We start from the raw sequence: 23209 nt of genomic DNA, 5'->3' as shown, positions 1-23209 counted from the left end.
GTACTGTGTAGATGATAAGCATTTCTGTGAGGCCCATGGGACTCTGACACAAAGCAAGGAGCCTAACTCCAAGCTGGGGATTATAAGCAATGAAGAATGTAAGCACTCTGGAATGTGAAAGAACTGTTAATATTGCTTACCAGATCGAGAGATGAGAAACTGTTCAAATGTGGATTCAGCTTTAAACCCCATGTGAGCCCAGATGCTCTCTAAGTGGCTACACTTCAGCAAACGCCTGCACATTTAAACAAAAGCAAAAGATTGAAGCAAACTGGAACTGGGGAAGAAGCAGGTGCACAAAACAAATGCTGTGGGCATATGTGTGAGCACAAACAGCTCATTGTGCCACATAAGTCATATGATTGGCATTTACACACACACACACACACACACACACACACACACATTACTGTAAAATAAAACCTCTTGAACCAACTCATTTTTTAACATTAGACTCATTAGGAAAAGAAACCCTTTATCAAACCACTAGTCTGTAGATGTGGAAGCCCTCCAGGAAAACCCACTTAGATTTGTTTTCTGTCCTTCAGTGAATGGACCCCTGGCTTTACAGTTGCCTGGGGCAGCCACTGATCCTATCAGTTACAAGTGAAAAGTGGTGTTAATTCAGCCCTTTAAAACGTAATTCAAATTAAGCTATTGAGATTGGATAGTAATGTGTTCTACAAGAATGAAAAGCTATCTTAACAGTTGCAACAACAAAAATAAACAATTTAACATTTTTTTCCAATTTAAACAACTCATGACTTCAGTAATCACAGGGAAAAAAAGGCTTTGAAGATTGAAAACACAACACACAAATGCTTTCCCCATCCAGACCTTAGTCTTCATTTGCCTGACTGACTAGCAATTGATTTAGCACAGTCTAGGATGAGAACAGAACTCCCAAAACTGGCATCATCTCCCTAAATGGTCATGATCCATGAGGAAGCAACAGTGATCACAGAGCTCAGGCCTCCTGCTCATCTTAGACAGAAGAGACCGAAAAGCAAGGAACACATCCTTCCAAGCATTTCCTTTTTCAATGAAAGGACATGTTTGTTCTTTGTAGTCCTGTACCTCTCATGATGATAATTATTACCCAATCAAATAACCAATGATGGCCAAAGGGATATTTGGGTTTTCCTGGGATGCAAATGTTTCTGTGTTAATACAAACTATTGAGTTCTCATGGCTCATGGAGGAGTCAAAGCTGCCTTCCCCCCTTGCTCTCTCCACTTCTACACTCCTACATGATGCTAACATCAAGCTCAAAGTTCCAGTGAACCTTGTTTACAGGAATATATTTTTATTTTAATCCTAATGGCAGCCAATGGCTGTGCCATCATCCCAGTACTTGGGAAGCAGAAGCAGGGGCAGAAGGATTAGAAGTTCAAGATGACCATGACTACATGCTGAGTTCAAAGCCAACCTAGGCTCTCTATCTCGAACAAACAAAATAAAATAAAATAATATAGTGTTGGAAGGCTGTTTTTTCCCAGGTGTGGACCCTATTTGCGACACTAACCCACCAAGCAACATTTGCCAAATGGGGTTATGTTAGACTTATGGCTGACTTGCCTCTTGTGTTTATATTCGCATATCAGTGCCACACTTACCCGTGGGCACAGAAGCTTTTCTGTAGTAGGCAGCAGACTCAGAACTGGTTAAATTGTTGAAACTAAATGACTGTTAATATATATCATCCCCTCCAAGACACAGGAAACATTGTAGAAAAAGATAGAGAAAACATATAAGATCTGGGAAGATAAGGAGGAGTGCTAAGAAATGCTGTCTCCTACTTATGCCCATTGCAATTATGAACACACAACTGTGGATACCTTCACAAGATCTACACAAGCTGGGACCTTCAACATTAAAGATGTGGGGAAGGTTCATGAAGCCCCACTGTAGGGTGATGAAGGAAGCCTGTTGTTGACATGGGCACCACCATGTCAAGGATCCCAATACCTCATCCCAGTGGGAGTGGTGAACCCTTTCCCTGGTAAGGCTTTGAGGGATGGCAAAGCCTTCCTCTGGGGTTCCAGTGCAAATAATTGACAAATGTGTACAAAAACTAGTAACTGTGGCTTTCTCCTCCCAGATGTTTCTAGTCTGAGACTGCTGGCCTACAAGGACTTCCCACTGGGAAGAGCTAATATCTTGCCCTGTGCTGTACACAATAAACATGCTGAGATTCTGGGTTGTTGTGGTAATGTGTGCAGTTCCATCAGTGTGTGTATATCCAATCTGACCTCTGCATTTCTACATATGTGTCTGTGTGTCTGTCCTTTCCTCATTCTCATGTCACTACCAGTCAGGATTTCAGGACCAAGCTGTGAGTGTTAAAGTACCCAACCCCTCCCTGAGGAGCTACTTGCTGTTAATGGTTACCAGGGAGAAAGAGTCGTTTTTTCAGTGGTATAGCCATTTATAAGTTGCCCGTGTTCCAGTGAATAACTCATGTGTGCTCATACAAACAACTCTAATTTTAGAAAGAGACATAAGAATAAGACAGTAACTAGTTAAAGAGAAGGAAGTTTGCAGGAGTGGGGGTGATAAGAGAGGGTATTATGATTATAATACATTGTATACATGTGTGAAATTGTCAAAATGATGCTAAATACAAAAACATAGTCATTTAAAATTAAAAACCCTAAAGGGAGTCGGTCAAAATAGCCTCCAGGCACAGGGAGAGACTCCGCTGTAAGTATTTGGTATCTTCCCAACCTTCCTAGACAGAAACAGTTTTTAGGATTCTCTTTACTACAAAAAAGGGAGGGTAAATATGGTAAGTCTCTCCAATAAAGTTGACCTGTTACATCCTTCTAACACTTTTAAACTTCTGAAAAGGCAGGAGAATCGGGAGTATAAGAATCTCCTGAAAGATTAGAATAATTAAGGAAAACAATTTAACAGGGAGGACATAAAGTGCTTAAATACTGAACCAAATATAAAAATTCAAAGGAAAATAACTAAAAGGTTAGATTGTTCATGGAGGCCATCTCACAAAGTGCCCAGGGTCCTCACATTCACAGGGTCACCTACTCTCTGACCTCTCCTCATCTTGGGGTGCTCCACAGTCTACCCACATGATCTAATTTCTCTGTAGCAGAGCATTTCCCAGCTCTGAGAAATTCAGTCCAAGAGCCAGGTGCTTCCAGAATAAAAGCTCACAGTGTTACATGGTATTGCATGCCTCAAAGGTGCCTGCGGGTGCCTGCGGGGCGACGGCACTGAACCGTGCAGCAGAACAGTGAGCAGCAGAGTGACAGGTACACACGGATAGTTGGGTGCTTCTGTAGTAACATACTTTTAAGGTGTTCCTGGGCTGCAGCTGAAATGTTTTTGAGGAAAGAAGCAAGGTGCTTTAGGAAGTGTCCCCATCTGCCATCTTTCCTTCTTGACATGACCTTAAGTTGCCTCCAAGGTGCTTGCCCATATGAACATGCGGAGACTTCTCTAGATAAAGTCCCCATGCTTTCTTAGTTGGAGGAGCACATTGCTTTGGATGCCACCCCCAATCTCTTCTTCCCTGCCACAGTAAATAAACCCCTCTTATTTCTTGGCAAGACTTATTTTGCCCTGATACCCACCAAGAAGTGAAACCAATGTGTTTAGCTATAACTGCACTATGAAGGCTCACTGAATTCATCCTTCAAAAAGTAAACCAAAGATACACTTTGTCCTACTGATCATCACGCTCTGAGCCAGTGGTTCTCAACCTTCCTAACGCTGTAACCCTTTAATATAATTCCTCATGTTCTGGTGACCTCCAATCATAAAAATTGTTTTCATTGATACTTCATACCTATAATTTTGCTACTATTGTGAATTGCAAATATTTGTGTTTTCTGATGGTCTTAGGCAACAACTCCTATGAGAGGGTCATTTGACTACTCCCTGCAAAAGGGATTGCTACCCACAGGCTAAGAACCACTACTTTAAATCAGTCAGGAAGAGGAACACTTTCCAAGCTCAGCAACTTATTGTGAAAGCAGACCCAAGTCATCACTCAGAGCTCTGTATTTCTCCCTCTATTCTTCTTTCCTATTCTTTCCCTCCACTTTTTGTCCTGTTGATCTTTTTCTGAGATCAGAAACTGCACAATTAGGTCAACTATGTGTCAAAAGCTCTTTGTCACAAAAAGATTCAGCCAGTTTACTTATTTATTCATTCATTCAACAGATAGTTATCTGCCCAGAGGCACCCTGTTAGGCATTCAGAATGCAGTGGTGAACAACCCTACAGGATAGTCCTTACCTTTGGGTAGAGTATATTTTACAGGAAGGAATATTTTCCACTTTTTCTGTGAGGGACATCCTCTTCCTCATTCTCTATAGAGAAAATACTGAAGATCTTTCTTACAATTATGTGTGTTAGAAGTTCATTCAGAATCTGTAACTCCCGCACTTGGGAAGCTTGAAGCAGGAGAATTGTGAGTTGGAAGCCAGTCTGGACTGCTTAACAAGTTCCAGGATACTGTGCTACATAGTGAGCATGGATGAGATGCAGCTTGTCTAAAGTGAAACCAGCTGTTAGCAAAAGAGTTCGCATGAGCTGGGTCTGCTGCCTGCCTGTTCCAGACAAAAGCAGGCTCTAGAGTCTGCCTACATTTTAAAAGATGGAAAGTATAAATTCTATATGAGGAATATATTCAGCATCACAGTAGTATTATTTAGGAGATGATGCCAGTAGTTCCCAGGCAATGCTGGAGTGGTCCCAGGCCATTGTGTTGACTCTTTTTAAATTCATATTTAGGAGAGAATCTAGAAAATGTTGTGCCACCTGTTCACTGTGTTCCATTGTATGAGGACAACCAACATTCCTCTTTGAAGGAAAATTTGAAAATGTAAAAAAGATAGATGAATGATAGGCATGAAAATAGCCCCCTGTGTCACAAGCTCAGAAGACAGCTATACATTCAATTATTAAATTGAAAACAAGATCCCATTTGACATCAACTAAGAAGAAACCACAGGGAAGTATCAAGAAGTTAGCATTAGGACACTTTCCTCAAAGTGTTTTCATACATTTGCAGATGAGGACAATGAGAGAGGCCAACAATTTGACTTTCCTACATAAGACTCTTAACACATTACATTATAAAACATGACTTTGCCATTGAATGTGTGAATGTTTACATTTTCATTTACTGATTTTTACAATTAGTGCCACATGCAAAATTAAAAAAATAATGTATAAAGTGCTATTTCATGCTTTAAGAAAGCATTCATCTTCACACCTAGTTCAAGTCCTAGTCTTAAGCAGTCAGTGAAGGCTAGAGGTTGCTCTATCTACCAGTCTTGGAATATGTGTGAACACATTTTAATGTTTTTATTAGGTACTCTTATATTACCTTGATGTTTGAATCACTGGTGGCCACCCTCCATTTTAATAAGCAGGAAGTCCTGTGATGTGATTGTTCCATGGCTGCATTTTAGCCAGTTGTTGAGCAGAAATGTTGTGCTCGAAAGTAAGCAAAGTTGCTTTGCCTCTTCATTTTAAGTGAAGCCTCTTACATTTCACTGCTCAGAACAATGGGATTTCAGAGTGCATTCTCTCCCTTGGAAAAAATGGAGCAGAAGGTGCATTTTACTATTTGAAATGAGAGAAACAGAAGACAGTGAAGCTGAGTTCATCAGGCAATGTGCAGAATCAAGATCTTACTGTTTTGTTATACTTTTGCTTATGACTATTGAGTTTTATTTATTATACAGATAAACAGAATTCCCCAAACCAAAAATTGAATGTGTTTAATGCTTTAAAAAGACACACTAGTGTTATCTTTGTCCCATAGTCTCTATCTCTTTGGTAGGTGGAATCACCTAGGTTAGGGGTGAGCACAGCACCCAGGAGGGTCTCATAGGGAGCCTGAGCAAATCTAGTCATTACCACCAGAAAGGGGAAAAGATGGCAATTAACCCAGGGTCTGCTTCCCTTGGCCACTATGTTGCTAAGATGTTGTCATGGTTTGAGTAGGAATGGCCCACATAGGCTCAAATATTTTCATACTTATTCAATAGTCTTGAGAGAGATTAGGGGTGTGGCTTTCTTAAAGGAAGTGTGTCATTGGGGGTGGGCTTTGAGGTTTGAGCAGCCCAACCCAGGACCAGTGGCTCTTCTGTTCCTGCTGCCATTGGATCTGGAGTGGAACTCTCAGCTACCATGTCTGCCTGCTTGCTGACATGCTTTCCATTGTAAGGATAATGGACTAAACCTCTGAACTGTAAGCCAGACCCAATTAAATGTTTTCCATTATAAGAGTTGCTGTGGCCAAGGTGTCTATTCACAGCAATAGAACACTGACTAAGGAAGAAGTTTCAGTGACTTCTGGGGAAAGTAAGGAACAGAAAAGTTTGGGAATAAGGGTTTTGGCCATAACAGGTAGGAGCCCAATAAGACTTGAGGTTTGCCACAGGATTTGCAATGAACTGAGTAACTCAACTTGTTACAAACCCAAGTATTTTATAACATATCTTCAACAATTTTCCAAGGCTTTCTGCTTCTCCCTGGAGTCAGTGCAAACACAGGATCTGGCAATTTGATGTCTTACTTGAGCCCCTCACCCCACTGCTGCTTGGCAGAGCCATGTGGTTCACGTAAGCCATGTTGTCCATGCACTGATGTTCCTGTTCATTCTTAAGAGTATAGCAAAATCTTAACTAAAGTTATACAACCATCTGGCCAGTTCAAGACTTAGGGCTTGAGGCAGTGTTTGGGGTCTCTGCTGGTTAGTTTTTTTTTTTTTTTTTTTTTAAATGACACAAGATAGGGGGAAGGGAACCTCAATTGAGAAAAAAATACATTCATCAGATAGCTTGTCTGGAGGTCTGTAGGGGCATCTTCTTAATTAATGATTGATGTGGGAGGGTCCTTCCTGTTGTGGGCGGTGCTACCTCTACACAGGTAGTCCTGAAAGCTGTAAGAAAGGTAGCTGGAAAGAAAGGTAGCTGCGAGACTGGAAGCAACATTCCTTCCAATTGCCTGCTTATTACTAACTCCAGGTTCTTTCTTGCTTAAGTTCTTCCATGGGCAGGTTTCCTCCAATGATAGACTATAAAGTATAAGATGAAATAAATTATTTGCTCCCCAAGTTGCTTTTGGTCATGGTCTATAACACAGAAATAGAAAGAAAACTAGGACAGGTCCTCAAATTTATATTCACTCCATTTCCTCTCATTGCTCTAATTAGTAGAATAATTGTGCATAAAGAGACATCTGAACAAGAACACAAATATTGACTTTATTAATAGACTAAAAAAAATCACCTAAACACCTCCGACCAGTGTTTAGTCCTCTTGGGAAGAAGTAGACTAGAGAACATGCCTTCATATATTCTCATCCAAATTGAAGACAGACAGACTAATGGGAAAGGGGAGATTTGGTACAGAACATAGAACTTAATCTACTAATAAACATTGCAATGAAAGGGAAAAACATAGAAACAACATCCCTTCTCCATAGCTCCACGGCTGTAGGTAGAAAAGTCAGGACAGGAAGTGAAAATGTCTGTCTTCCACATCACTTTCATTGATTTAGGGAGATCCTTCCAATATAGGAAGAAGGGGCGTGTGTGTGTGTGTGTGTGTGTGTGTGTGTGTGTGTGTGTGTGTGTGTGTGATGAATATAAACCCATTCTTTATAGCTTGAAAAAAACATTGCTGATCATGACTGTTTGCATTAGTTATTTATTCACCCAAAGGGGAGGTGGGCGTCAGGGGGTGCCTCAATTTGTGAAGGAAAAAAAGTTCTGTTATCTGTTGAAACATGGTGGAAGGGCCAATAAATATTCCCTTCACACAAACGGCAGCTCACAACTCAGTACCATTTTGGGGACAGTGGCATCAGAGAATAGCAGGTTTGTTAAGGTTTCAAGCCAACTAAACGCTATGAGAGATTCAGAAAACCTGAATTGTAAATTGGGACATCAGGACACCAGACCCTCATCAGACTCAGTAAGAGAGCTTTAAAACTGAGTAATATAATAATCAAGTTCAAATTGTGTGGCACAGATTGCAATCATCATCAGGTTTGAAGAAGTGGAAGAATGTTGCAGGATAAAAATAATACAATAAGATCTTTAGGGAAAGTGGACGAAAAGTGAAACTATATGAACAAGGGACAGTTTTACAACGAGGACAGTACATGTTTGATGAGGGACAAAGAAAACTCTTGTATAGGTAAAAGAGGTGATGTCCTGTGTTAAGTACTGAGACAGAATACAGCGATCAAGACTGGATGTGATAAGTACTGACAATGTGGTAGATGTTCTAGCACAAAGATCTCTGCTGAGATGAATAGCCCTATGAACAGAATTTTCATTCTGGGCACTGAAACATTTAAAAATAGAATCATAAATTTCAGAGTGGTTTGGTCTCAGAATTCTTGAAACAAGGCATCTAATTTTGCAAGGTGTCTTATCATTCTTTCTCTTATAAAAAATATCAGGACCAGAAAACTTGGGATGGGATGGGAAGTGTTCTATTCACCAGCTTCTTTTCAAGTGAACTCCTAGGGATGACCAAGAATAGGGTAAGACAGAAGGCAGCAAGCCTCCCTGACAGGATAAAATAACCCATACCTATTGCTCTCCAACAACCACTAGGGCAGCCCTTATGGTGTAAAATGTCCAGAGTCAGCTCAAGGACCAGCATCTGTATGTTCTTTGGTAGTATCCCCAGAGCCCTGAGCTTGCTGAAGCAGAGTGATACCAGATGCTTCACAAGCATGTGTGAGCTTTTCTTCAACCTCATCATCACTTGAGGCTGGCTGGTCAAACACTCCCTTCATTATTCTAACACTAGGGATTTGGTCCATCACCTCTGGGAGACTTTTGTAACCAACTGTGTACTACCTGGTGTGTCACTTAACATCTTTTAACCTTTTGGATATTTTATTTATATTCATAAATGTGTGTGTGTTTTGACCAAATCTAGCCTCATTTCCTTCCTCTCTATTTCCTTCCCTATCCTTCCACCACTGCTTTTTCTTCTCTACTTCATGTACCCTTAAAACACACACACACACACACACACACACACACACACACACACACACACACACACAGAGAGAGAGAGAAGAGAGAGAGAGAGGGAGAGGGAGAGGGAGAGAGAGAGAAAGGAGATGGGGGAATAAAAACAAAACAAAAACAAAGCCATCCAGTCCACTTCGCACTGCCCGTATGTTGCTGACTGCAGGACCACCTACTGGAATATGGGTAGCCTCTCAGGGGCCACACCCATGAAGAAGACTGACTCTCCCTCCTCCAGCAGCCGACTCAGCCAACACAGGAGAGGGTAGGGACTTCTCCCATTTGTGCTAGAATTTGGGCTAGCTTGATTTTGTACAAATTTTTGTGCATGTAGCCAAACCACCTGTGACCCCAAGCTTCTGTGACCCTGAGCTTCTGTTACGCCAAGCTGCAGTAACCCCAAGCTTCTGTGACCCCCAAGTTTCTGTGACCTCAAGCTTCTGTGACCCCAAGCTTCAGTGACTCCAAGTTTCTGTGACCCCAAGCTTCTGTGACCCTGAGCTTCAGTGACCCCAAGCTTCCATGAACCTGAGCTTCAGTGACCCCAAGCTTCAGTGAGGTCCTGTATGCAACTACACTATCATGTCCCAACAAAAATTGACTATCAACACTTACTTATCCCTTTGGCTCTTGCCATCTTTCCTGTCCTTCCCCCTTTGATGAACCCTGAGCTTTGGAGGAGGGAATGTGATGTAAAAACCTCATTGAGACTGAGCATTCCATCTCTTATTCTCTGTTTCTCTGGACTTAGCGCCTTTTTTTTTTTTTTTTTTTTTTTTTTTTGGCGATGTGAGTTTCCTTTATTGAATACAATACCACCCAGTATTTATAGTTATGAAAAAATCATAAGGACACCACCCATGGTGCACTTTAAACTGTCACTCAACCCCCAATCCACTTATAGTAACACAATAAGTAATTCGCAGCTCATCGGCCAATATCCATGATAGTTCATTTCATAAAATATGTAAAAAGAAAGAAATCTAAGGAAATACAAAAATTCAGAAAAATATTTCCATATCTAGTCATAATCTTCCAGCTTTTCTCTGTGGTCAATAGTTAATCATCTTCCATAAGGCATCACAGCACTTCCATTTGTCTGGGACATAAAACTGCTCAAAAAATGTGAGGAAACGGGGTGTCATATCCACATACTCTTAATATTGGAGTGCAGTGGGCAAAAAAGGCTTCAGGACTCTGAGAATGGTAGAGGGCCCCATGGGCTACACAGCCCCATGGGGCCCAAATGGTGAGGCTCCAACAGTTGAAAAGATCCCCAGAGCGATAACGGTACTTGGCAGCTTCACTGACAATCTGATCAAAGGGAGGGAAAATATAGTAGGCAAACTGGATTTCTGCAATGGCTGTAGCATCAGTGACTGCGATTCCAATCCCAAATCCAACAAGTCCTTGTTCACACAACGGGGTGTTGAACACTCTATCTTTTCCATATTTGTCTCGCAAACCAACAGTGCTTAGGAAGACTCCACCAAAGGCAACATCTTCACCAAATATTACTGCAGTAGGGTCTTTGGCCAATGAGTTATTCAAGGCACTTGTTACTGTCTGAAAGAGGTTCATTTTCTGAGTTTGCCAGTTTCAGAGGTTCAGTCTGTTATCACCATGGCGGGGAGCATGGCGGGGAGCAGGCAGATGTAATGCGGAGGAGAAGCTGAGAGTCCTCATCTTGCAGGCAACAGGAAGTCGACTCGACTTAGCGCTTTCTTAAAAAATAAAAATCTTAGTTAAGGTACAGCTTTATCATAAAATTCAACTGTTTTCAATATACAGAATGCACTGAATTTTAGCAAATTTAGAGAACTGTGCAATCATCTCTGCATTCCAAATTTCAAACATTTCCAGCACTCCAATAGGACTCCTTGTGTCTCTTTTCACCTAACGTCTTGATTACTTGATAAGTAATTAAAAGTAAGGGAAAGATGCAAGCAGAGTCAAAGAAGTAGATTTGTACATGAACACGCTGGAGGAAGGTGAATTTGGGAAATAGAAGGAAATGTCAAAGGTTGTACATGGTTCTCGGGTCTACTGAAGGCCTAACTACATGACTAACAGCAAAGTATAGACGCTTCCGTTTCCCAGCATACCCTGTACTTACCACCATGACTTGTACTTTTATTTATTGACAATTATTTATTGATTGGAATGAACTAAGTTGAAAAGATACAGTATTGATGGAGGAAAATACTTCATTATAGACATTTGTCACCTGGCATCCCTGGGGCTACCTTTTAGGTGACTGGCTGACTGGTGTCTTTTTATAGGAATGATAATCCCAGTCTAGGAAGCCATGAGAGCATAGTTTTTCTTCTTCCCACCTGAGCACATCTGCAGACAAAGTTTGTGCCTCAGTTGTCCTGACCCGATCCAGGTGCACTGTGTCCCAGTTATCCTGAGTTGAACCAGGTGCAGTGTGCCCCAGCTGTTCTGATCTGAGCCAGGTGCAGTGTGCACCAGCTGTCCTGAGCTGAGCCAGGTGCTGTGCACCCCAGCTGTTCTGACCCAAGCCAGGTGTAGTCTCCTACAAAGCAAACACTGTTCTCTTGTTTCTCACCCTCCCAGAAACACTCTGCCCTGCTTCTTCACAAGCCAGTCCCCCATCCTATATGTGCATGTGTCCTTTTAGATACTCAGAAATGGTTTTTGTTGCTTGCAACCAAGAGACCTAAAGCTTTTATATACTATAAAAACTATAGAAAATCATTGGTAGCTTCTAGGAGGCATTTCATGGGTAAAAATCATGTGACCATGTGACTAGAGAGTCTATTTAGCAGAAAAGGCAGAGTAGTTGAATTTAAGCATCAACGTTCATTTTTTAAGTCATGTGACAAATTTTGGGAAACATTATTAATGATAATAAATAGTTTTATTATCTGGTACACAAGTTCAGCTACATATGTGCTACCCTACTTAGCTAGAGTTGTAATTTGGCCATCAAAATGATTTCAGCTCAGACAGAAATTTAAATGAGCCCTGGATTCTCTTAAAAGTATGATGGAATTAAGCATTAAACATTCAATTTTTGTAATTTAAAAGTTATGCCCTTTGTAAATTTTACTAAAACTAGATCAATGTCCTAAGAAAGTTCTGTTGCTTTTAATATGAGTAAAACTTTATGAACGACTCTTTGGTTAGAGACAACCAGATAAAATTGTACTATAAGATTTGTTCTTTTAATCATCTTGTAACTATGAAACTACTGTGAGTCATTTCAATTTTAACATAATCTTTACATTGCTATGAGATAATATTATCTCAGAAATCAGAAACCATATATATGCTACCATACCCTTTAAGTCATCTGCTTCTCTTTTTTTAATTTTGGCTTGGGATAAGGAAAAGAAACATCAGTAAAATTAGACCTTCTGAGCTTAAGAATTCTGACAGTATCTCCTAAATAATACTTAATTTTAAAATTATTTATGACCTTAATTCATGTCCAGACTTAACCTGCAACCTCGTTGTTACCTTTCTAAATACTGGCCAGTTTTATACCTTGTGTTTCTATGTAAAAGGGTTTGGTCATTTGAACTTTCACCCAGGTAGGCTAAGAAAATTGCTTGTACATTTCTTAAAAATGTACCAACAGTGCAGACTATTTTAAGACCTAACATATGAGGATGAATAATTTTCACATCCTTTTTGCTTTGCTGAGAGAGCAGCCACCACGGCTTGTCAAGCAGTTGGTGTCACAGCTCAACCTCACTCACGTGCTGCCTGGGCAAATGATTCAGGTTTTGTGGAGGACTGACTGCTTCCTGATGAACCACAGTGCCTAGGCGATGAGTCAGCTGTGTAAGAGCCAGGAGTCTTTGACACAGTCTTATGTTTGGTCTTATCACCCAAGGTTCAAAACGTTTAGTTCCTCCACTTCAGTGGCAAGAATCAAGATGTTAGAAGTCTCAGTCCAGGCCTAGGTTATTAAAATGTTCATTTTTGGAAGTTATGGATTCTGAAATTATTGCACACCTCCAAAATACTAAATAAATGGAATGGAAGAGTGGAGAATTCCTCAAGAAAATAACAGATGAGTAAAATTAGTGATATCTTAACGCTAAATGCCAACTTCGTGGTTCAATACTCATCTCACTGTGATGAAGAAACTAAGCAGAAGACAGATGTCAGATGGAGGGAGGAGAGCATAAGCATGGTAATACATGAAAGTCGTTTGTGAATTTCCATGCTGCTTGTCACTGAGTAACAGTTCTAACCATTTGATAGATGTGAATTCTATTACGGATGCTTCATCAAATTCCTTCATCCCTTTCCGTCATCCTTTTCAGGCATAGAAGTAGAGCATCTTTATCTTCATTTGCTTCAGGAAAGCTGAAAGTTACATGGCATCAGACTGGTACTCATGGTGCTCTGAGTGTGTGTGTGTGTGTGTGTGTGTGTGTGTGTGTGTGTGTGTGTGCGCGCGCGCGCGCCCTCGCGTACGTGCGCGCGCGCACACCTGTGTGTTTTCATAGAGGAATTCTGCAGTCACATCCTGAGCCAACTGCCCCAGCCAGGCACAACACAGCCATCAGATAACAAGTGATGGAGTCATATCACACACTAATGCTAAGGTAATTCTCTTAGTGTTTTGAAGACTGAGAACCCGAGCCACGCACAGGAACACATTAGAAGATGTTATTCAGCTTATGCCTCTCATTGCCCTCTCAGAATAGAAATGCGGCATCACGGTTTAGTTTCCCGAGGTCACAAAGATAAGAAAATATCTACTTTGATTTCAAACAGAATCATTTATAGATAAAAGAAGTCCCCTCCACAAAATTAAACTGCTTTTCAAAAAGCCTCTCACTACAGTTAGTAATAATTTATGCTTGGTGAACAGGAAAATATGCTGAATTTATTCATTTTACTGTGTGTGTGGCACCTATCAAAAGGGCAAACTGATAAAGAAAAAAATGAGGGTGGGTAACTTACTGGCATTTGCAAATCTAATATAAAAGGTTTTTATAATTCTTCCTTGTTTCAGGCAAAGTAGAAAATTAATTTTGAAAGTGGCAAAACAGAAAATGCCTGTTACTTTCAAAGCCATAGTCGCTGACATTTTACCACATAGATAATTCCAAGGACTGGTTTTTCCTTTGTCCTCTGAGATAAATGTTGCTCTGTTTTTGGCCCCTAATCAAAAAATGATTCACAGTAGACAATCTCTGGTGATGAAAGCAGAGTCTGCAGGGTTTCACCCAGTCACATCTCATAAACACTGAGAGCTGAAGAGACAGGATCTCTTTTTCTCTCTTAGCCAACCAAGATATGTGAGTTTCCACAGTTATTATTTCTGGGTGAGACTTTATTTTCTCATCCAGTTTCAGGATACACTGTAAGGCAAGATGCTCATTACCTGGGTCCCTCCCGGAGAGTTGCTGAAACTCCTTACATTTAAATAACCGTGCAGAGAACATCTGTAGTTTTTCTGCTTTGTGTGGAATACAGGACATTAGGAGCAGTATGAGGTTTGGGAAATTGACTGGAATTAAAGCTCAGAAAAATATGGCTTAACTCATGAGACACACTTTTATCTTTCTGCCGTATCAGATAATGAGTTCTTCATCATAAATTAAAGGTATTACATGAAGATTTGGGAATTTTAAGGAAAAAAAACAGTTTGAAGCATAGACTTGGCAATTTAACTATATTTAAGCACATTATAAAAGTATGGTTGAAAACCCTCAAATAATATACCTTGGTGACATGGCTAATAGCTCATTTTTCTTAAAGGAATTTAACCATAAAATTACTAGGTTTTGATACTATGATGATAACATAGTTCAGCAGACTTAACCTGATGAACAATCATAAATCTTTTACTCCTATCTGATAAAAAAATTACTAGGTTTTGAAGGCAAAGCTTTTTTTGAGTCTATTTTCTTTCCTACATTTAAGTTTGAAAGCGTCAAAGCAATGCTGCCCACTAAGAATTCTTGGTGGTGGTTAAGCTAATCTTCAAATATAGAAATAAGTACATTGAGGCAAACATCTACGTCACCAATTGTCAGAAGCCAGGGAAAGCCCACAGTGGAAGTTTTTCTTAATCTAACAGACAGAGAAGAAGGCTGCACCCTTTCTTCATGTGTCCACGGGCCTGAGAATTCTTTGACATTTCCTCTCTTTACCACAATGTAGCCTTCATGGGGACCAGTCAACCTGTGAGATAAAAAAATACAAAACACCACAATGAAATATTTCCAGCCATGAAAGAAAGGGAAGTGTATGTTGCTTGCAGGAAAATAGACACGAGTAGTGGTAGTTGTATCAAACAAATGAAGGCAGTCCTAGAAAGACAAACACTGTATCATACGTTTGTTTACTCTTGTTTGTGGCTCCTAGATTTCATGGAATCACATTGAATCATATATATATATATTTGTGTGTATGTATGTATGCATGTATATATGTATGCATGTGTGTATATCTGTATATATGTATGCATGTGTGTATATCTGTATGTATATATGTGTTACGTATGTGTGTGTATGTATATATGTATGTGTGCATATATGTGTGCATGTATGTATGTATGCATGTATAAATGTATGTATGTATGTATGTATGTATGTATGTATTAAATGAAAGCAGAAGTGAAATTTCCTAGGGAGACAGAGGGGTTTATGGTAGCAGAGAGGTGAGAAAACAGAAAGTAGGGGTAACAACAGAAAAGGGGGCATCTACTTAACTTATATGCACCAGTAAGAAAATTAAAATAAGCATGTAAAATGTCATCCCCAGAAAGATCTTCTCTCAGGAGGTCCAGTGCCCTCCTCACTTTTGGAGGCAGTGGGGAGCACAGTTAGATTCTGCTACTTGGCAATTTAAAGCCTAGAGGCAGCCCAGGAGGCCAATGATATAAGCTTCCCAAGTGTCATGCAATCAAGGCTTCCCGTGTCCTCCTGAGACTTGGTCATCACTCCAGCTTGGAAAACTAAAGACTCAGAGGAGTCCTTTTCACACAAATAATTACGTCACATAAGATGATAACCTAAGAATGAGACCTGCTCAAACACTTTGTGTCCTTGCACTTGGTCCTTAGTGTGCCATGGAGATCTCCAGTTTTTGAGCTTTCATTTGTGTTACCCTGACTTCATTGTGAGGAATTTGTGAAAAGACCTAGCCTAGAGTAGGTGGCAGATATTCAGTTTACCCATCAAGCATAACTTGTCACAAACTGACCCTGACACTCAACCTACCCTGCCTGTTTTCTTCTCACACTGAAACAGCACTGCCATTCCAGAAATCCTGGGCTTTGTGTCAAGCACATTTGGATTCAAATTCCAGCAACTGGATCCAAACATGTTTGGATTCCAGACCCTCGAGTGAATGACCTCCTTTGTTGAGTCCATCCCCTCAGTTATAATAAGTGGTGACCCAAACCCAGCACTTCACACTGTGTGCGGTGCATGCTCCAGAAGTGGAAGAGGGTGCTGTCACTGTCTTTTCATTCACAGGGGTACTGAGCAAGAGAAAATGAGGTAACAACTGCTGCAAACTGCCCCATTAGTGAGATCCACAAGAACTGACTCCTTTCCCTAAGGAAACATGAAAGCCCACCTAACATGTCAGGTGACATTTAGGGCCTGAATTCAAGGAACTTTCCTACAGTGGCCTGACATTAAATGCCCTGGCTGTGACCACACCCCACTGGAACAACTCGCAGTCGTCTTCCTCCTCATCATACTTCCAGTTCTGTCTAGTCTTCCATTTCTCACCCCTCTGGCCTTCTTTTTCCTTATGCTAAGGCTCCCCACCCCCAACCCAATTCCTTCTAGATTCTAGTCAGGACCTCAAGGCCTGTCTTTCACCTACTGTGTCTTTCTTCTTGTTCTCCTCTGAGGTGCCAGCATTTCTAGAAACAGAGAAATCACACTTGCATTTGCATCTATTGTCTTAGCCAAATTGAACACGATTATAATGCAGAACTGGGGAAGAATTCCCTTGTTTTTCACAAGGAATTAAAGCTATTATTACACAAATGATATAAGCAACCAAAACAAGTGTATGAATAACATTTCACCTAGCTAACTAGTTTTATTGCCTGGATTTTCCAGACAATATTACTATATGGGAAACTGTCAATGAAATATATTCATTCTGTATTGATTTGGGAAGAAGACAATTTTGCAAGTGAATCCTGGGGAAATAATATAAGGCATGAATAAATAAATATTCAGATTCAAAAACACTATAAAATAGTATCAACAATTATACTACATTGAGTGCAATTTTTCAAGAACCTTTAGACTGCAAATGTAATGCTTTTTCCTTATAATCAGAAGACCAAACCATGCATGAGTTTTTACAGCCTGGATGGTGATGTGTCCCTTCTGGGACCCATTAACCCCATCCTTATAGATGGAGCATAATCCTCATCAAAACTAAAAACTGCTTAAAACCTAAAAAGGCCATTAGTGATATTGGGTAGTTTATTAGATTATAAGATAATATTGAAATTCCTAGGGATAATTTATTTCCAAGAGTGAATTAAAGAGACACAAGCTAAGCTGGATATCTTGGTAGCTAGCAATTCTACTGGTTGAGAGTCAGCAAATGCCGTTTTGAAAATAAAATCATTAACTTTCCAAAGACAACTAAATGCAAATCAGACTAGCTCAAATGTATGGTAAGATGAGAACACATGAATGGAAAGCAACCACATATTTAGACTGGGCTATAGCAGGAAAATACATATGAAAAACATGTTAAAAGAATGACCACCATTCTTGTAATTAGCTTAGGAGGAGAAAGGTTGGGCATGTTCAGCAAGGACGTGGAGGGTAGAGAGAGCAGCAGTGTGCAGCAAGGGTTTCCTCCTGAGAACATGCCCCTGTGTGCTGTCTCTACAATGCTAATGCTAGTGCTACAGACTACGACAACCCTTCCCTGATAATGCAGAATTCCAAAAATAACACAGTAGCACAATAACACACAATAGCATTGCTCCTATTCCACAGTTAGAGGGAAGTGGTTTGCCAGATACCCATTACAATAAAGAAACCCACTATGCTCATGTGTATATCTGTTTTAATGTGAGCTCGTGACTGAAAGAAGGCAGCTAAATCGGTTGTGACAGGACAGTGATTCCCCAGCAGCTCTAACGACATAAGTACAAACTAGTGGTGTCTAGAGCCTTGTGAATGCTGTCTGTTCTCATTACATGTATCTCTTTACTAAACATAGTGTTTTAAGGTTTAAACTGTGGGGACAGTCACTAGTCTAGTAAACGCATCTTTTGGAAGGACTTATTTCTTTTCTTAATTCCTGTAATTACTTGGAAATTGAGCCCTTTTTTTTTCCTGGAATCCTTGTTCCCATCAGACACATGAACTCTCCAAGGACATTTTAATATTTCTTCTGGCTAAACTCTTGGGACCTTATCAAATGTATAGTACAATAAGCTAATATTTCACCAGAAACTAAAAATATAGGAAAGTATAAGGTGGGGTGGGGGTTAAGAATCATATTCGGGCTCAATACTAAATTCTCAGAACTTTAAATATTTTAAATCAACATAAATGATTTCAAACACAATAGCCAGTCAAGGCCTTCCTTTTCTCATGGCCTGATTGATGGGAACTTTACATTAAAATTGCCTGTTCTGTCCCAAATATGGATAATATATAATTCACAGTTGAAATCCGTTCCCCTGAGTTTCTTGAGATTGGATAAGTGTCTGAAAACATCAGCAAATAGTCCTTAAAGTGAGTCAGAAATCTATAAACCATTCCATGCCTTGTCAATAGTATGAGGAAGACGGGATAAGATTGCAAACCAAGCAACCTTTGTATGACCTCTCCCTCCCCCAGCCCCAGAAAAACAATGAGTGAACTATTCCTTGGGCCTTTGTTTAAGGATGCTGAGAGTAAGAATTTAGGTTCCTGTTCTCCCACAGATTTAAAGTAACCACAACCCCTTCGGTTTAAAATTGCTTTACATTTGATAAGCTGGGGTCCAAGAAGATAAGATATTGCTGTGTTCAAGAATTCAGAAATAGTTCATACAATCACTATACTAAGCAACACAAGCAAACAGGGGCAGTATGACCCATGGGAGGAGAGAAGACAGTCAGGCCAGGAGAACAGAAAGATATTTCAAAGTCAAAGGTGGACTGGGCAACAGAAAATGAGTAATTTTTTAGGTGCCCTGAAATCTTTAGCTGCCAGTAAAATAATAAAAAAAATGCTGATATAAAATTAAGCCAACCAGTGATTCAGTTTGTGACTCAGCTAAATTTTTTAATTTCTTTGGGCCTTAGTTTCCCTGTGTACAAATTGATCTTAAACAATGGATAGGTTACTCTCATTTTTCCAAAGTCTATAGTTTTGTGACTGTTACTGATATTTGCTATACACATGAAAGAAAGAAAAAGAGGGGTGAGGAGGGAGGAGAGAAGGAGAGGAAGAAAGTTGAGTTTCCTTAGCCTAGCTAATGACTCTGCAGCAGGGCAGCAGGGCCTTCGGCAAAGCGCAAAGGAACAAATCCACATCCTCCATCTAATTGAATGTGGATGACTTCTGTGCATCACCATGGAGACCAAAGGGAAGATCTCCCCAGTAAAGGTCAAAGACTACCGAGAAGGCATGTCATTATGATAAATTCCTCTAATCCAGCTAGATTAGCCCCTAATGCCGTGAGACTCTTGTTGGTTTTTAAAACAATATCTCAAAGTAGGGGCCAATACCACCTACTTCAGAATTACCTAATCACAACTAGATTCTTACAACTCACTCATACCCTTGAGTCTGAATCTCTAGAGAAAGGACTAAGCAGACTGCATTTCTAAATTCTTCTCATGATCTTCATTTGATTATAAAGCTTGTGAATTACTGGTCTAAGAAATGAAGAAGAAAAGGGGGGAAGAAGAATTAATTCACAGCATACTCATAGCAAGCTTTGGCAGAAAAAGGTGGTAATGGTAGTTGCCTGTGAGGCTGTCTGAGGTTCAAAAAAGAGAAACCTTTCCAAATAAACTCCTTAACATCATCCCAGTTTTATCTTGAGCACAAATGTTCAAAACCAAGTATTTCAAATCCTGAATGTTTTGAAAATACAAATTAAATGCTTTCCCAATTTCTCAGGGTTGGAAAAATTGAACACTTGTTTCTTAGACATATCCTCTACCACCAAGCTATATACTCAGATGAATTTTCTTTGTATAAGAATGCTTATCAAATAAACAAACTTGATAAGGTTAAGAAAATATAGGTTTAATTGTATGAAATGAAGCATGTTGAGGAAGACTATCTATCAGCAAGGATATTTAATGAAGATGCCCCCCCCCCTCAATTTAGCTGATGTCTTGTCAGTACCTTAGAATTGGTTGTTCATCACTGTCTTAGTCCATGTTTGCTGCGATGACAAAATACTTTATGCAGTATTGTGTATTAAAAAGAGGTCGAGTCAGCTGGGTGTTGGTGGCGCACACCTTTAATCCCAGCAGAGGCAGAGGCAGGCGGAGCTCTGTGAGTTCGAGGCCAGCCTGGTCTCCAGAGCCAGTGCCAGGATAGGCTCCAAAGCTACACAGAGAAACCCTGCCTGAAAAACAAACAAACAAACAAACAAACAAACAAACGAGGTCCGTCATATTTACGGAGATTCAAAAGAATGGTTTTGGCATCATCTCAGCTCTGGATGAGAAGAGTCACAAGGTGACACAAGAAACAAAGGAGATAAGGAACTATGCCAGATCCTCATATAACATCTACTCTTGTGGGAACAAATCTCCTTTGTAATACCAGAATTAATCCCATCCACAGGAACAGCTGCCATAACCAAACTTCTGTTACGTCACATCTCTGCAAGGTTCCACCACCCCAACATACCATAATACGACCACACATCTATCACATGAAACTTTATAGTACAACCTCAAATAAAATCCCACCACACACTATGCTGCTATTCATTTCCTGGAGTGTCAGCGGTTCTTGCCAACTAACCGAAGACTCACAAGCAGAGATAATGGCTTTCTCAGTAAAATTCTAATGTAGTTAACATACAATCCTTCCCCATTTTCAAAAAAATGAAGAAAAAAAAAAACAAAACAAAACCCTGAAATGTAACTAAATAAAATATTTGTCTTTTTGTGTTTTGAACTCCAGGGTAGGCCATAATTTGTAAAGGGCAAAAGTCTTGGGGAAAAAGGCAGGAGAACAGTTTGCAAAGCTCAGGAGCAGGGACATCAAGTCCATTTTCACATTATTTCAGATCTAAAGAAGTCTGCAATAGAGAACTCAGGACCAAAAGGACTGCATCTATAGCTGGAGAGAACAAGCAGACATCCTCTGCCAAGTGACAGTGATAAGAATACAATTAGTTCATGTGGAATTCATTAGAAAGTGTCCTGCTCAACCGTTCAAGACACAAAAGACCCAAAGACAAGATGGGTGGTGCCATGATAAGATAAAAGCTATGAAAGTTAAGTCAGCAACTACATTTTTTTAATCAAATTCTCAAACACAATACATTCCAAAGTTATACTCATTTGATCCTGACATGTTAAAGGAATAAAGGTAGAGAAACATCTTTGTTTTCTGTAATTAACTATTTTGTTTCTGTAAGAGGAGAAAACTGCATGTACAGTAAACACTGGACTGTATAATAATCTCAAATCTGAACCAAGATATTTTGGACACTGTTGTTGGCAGTGCCTCTTATGGAAGCAGGCATAGTGCAAAGGGAATGGTGTGTTCTCAGCCAAGGCTGAAGTAAAGTTGCACAAGGCACCATGGGTGAGCACTACCAAAGACCTCATATTTGTTGTGTGTCATTCTCAGTTAATTTTTGGTTACTGAAGGTTCAGAAAGCTTTTCTTACTGGCAAAATTTGCATAATTCCCAGCTTCACTTATAGGATTCTGTATGAGGCTGCAACAAGGGATAGATGGGATCATATCTCGATAAGGTCTAGAGAAGGCTTAGTCCAAGATATGAGTGACAACAACCTGTCGCCATCCTAATTTGGCAAGGTGTTTGCAAGGGATAAAGAGTCTTTTATTTTTCTTCCAGATAGTATCTTAGTTAGTATTCTTTTGCTGTGAAGAAATACTTTGACCATGGCAAACTCATAAAAAAAAAAAAAAACATTTAACTGGGCTGCCAAGTTCTATAGGTTTAGTCCACTATCATCACAGCGAGGAACATGGCAGCACATAGGTACTGGAGAATTAGCTAAAAGATCTATATCCAAATTGGCAGGCAACAGGAAAATGGAGAGAGACACTGAACTTGCCTTGGGCTTTTGAAATGTCAAGGCCCACCCCCAGTGACCTAATTCCTTCATCAAGGCCACACCTACCCCAACAAGGTCTCACCTCCTAATCCTTCTCAAGTAGTGACACTCCCTGATAACTAAGCTCTCAAATATATGAGCCTATGGGGGCCTGATTCAAACCACCACAGACAGAGTCTCACTATGTAGATCATGCTAGACTCAAATTCTTTTGTTCTGTCTCCCATAGGCATGTGCTGCCACATCTAGCCCTTAACAAAAGACTCGTGTTACAAGCTTTGCCTAGTTTAAGTGGGAAAGTATTCATTCTTGGATTTTTATCTGTCCAAGGCACATTTAAAAGCAATACTCAGTCAGGTGTGGTGATGCATGCCTTTAATTCCAGCACGCTGGAGTCAGAGGCAAGAGGATCTCTTTGTGTTAAGGCCATCCTAATCTGCAGAGTCCCACATGATCCAGAGCTATACAATAAGAGCCTGTCAAAAGCAACAGCAATATCCAATGGGTATGGAGAGAAGGGTAAGAGCACTGTCTGATCTTGCAGAAGACCCAGGTTTGGTTCCCAGAACCCACATGGCAACTCACAGCCATCTATAATTCTAGTGCCTGGCATCTGACACCCTTTTCTGGCCTCCCTGGGAACTGCATGTAAACAATTCATATATACACAGGCAGGAAAACACTCATACACAAAAGATAAAAAAATAAATCTTAAAACAAAACAATACCCACCGTCTGCTTTATTTCTGTATAATATGACTCATGCCTGCACCATCACCTGGCTGCAAACCAGGTAAAAACTTTGAAAGTCTTTTATGAAACATATCCTACAAAACAGCAAGGCCAGGAAATGCACATGACCTAAATTAAAGCCTACAAAGTCCCCAGAGAATATTGACTGATGAGGGTTTTGTGGAAAAAAAAAAA

General features: G+C 40.1%; 2 non-coding genes across 2 annotated transcripts in view; one reads left to right on the top strand and one right to left on the bottom strand.

The window, feature by feature from the left end:
- Positions 1-14419: 14419 nt before the first annotated feature.
- LOC100753968 overlaps positions 14420-23209 on the bottom strand; it is an 81321-nt gene continuing 72531 nt past the window's right edge. The window contains exon 3 of the transcript XR_004768282.1: positions 14420-15205. This is a non-coding gene — a transcript (2-oxoisovalerate dehydrogenase subunit beta, mitochondrial-like). The remainder of the gene's footprint in view (positions 15206-23209) is intronic.
- On the top strand, positions 14801-14887 carry LOC113831019. Its single transcript, XR_003482977.1, has one exon. It is a non-coding gene; the product is annotated as a small nucleolar RNA snR60/Z15/Z230/Z193/J17 (small nucleolar RNA).

Source organism: Cricetulus griseus, chromosome 2, assembly GCF_003668045.3.
Source record: "Cricetulus griseus strain 17A/GY chromosome 2, alternate assembly CriGri-PICRH-1.0, whole genome shotgun sequence".
NCBI lineage: Eukaryota > Metazoa > Chordata > Mammalia > Rodentia > Cricetidae > Cricetulus > Cricetulus griseus.
Note: the sequence above shows the minus strand (reverse complement) of the source record. Positions and strands in the feature narration are given on the sequence as shown.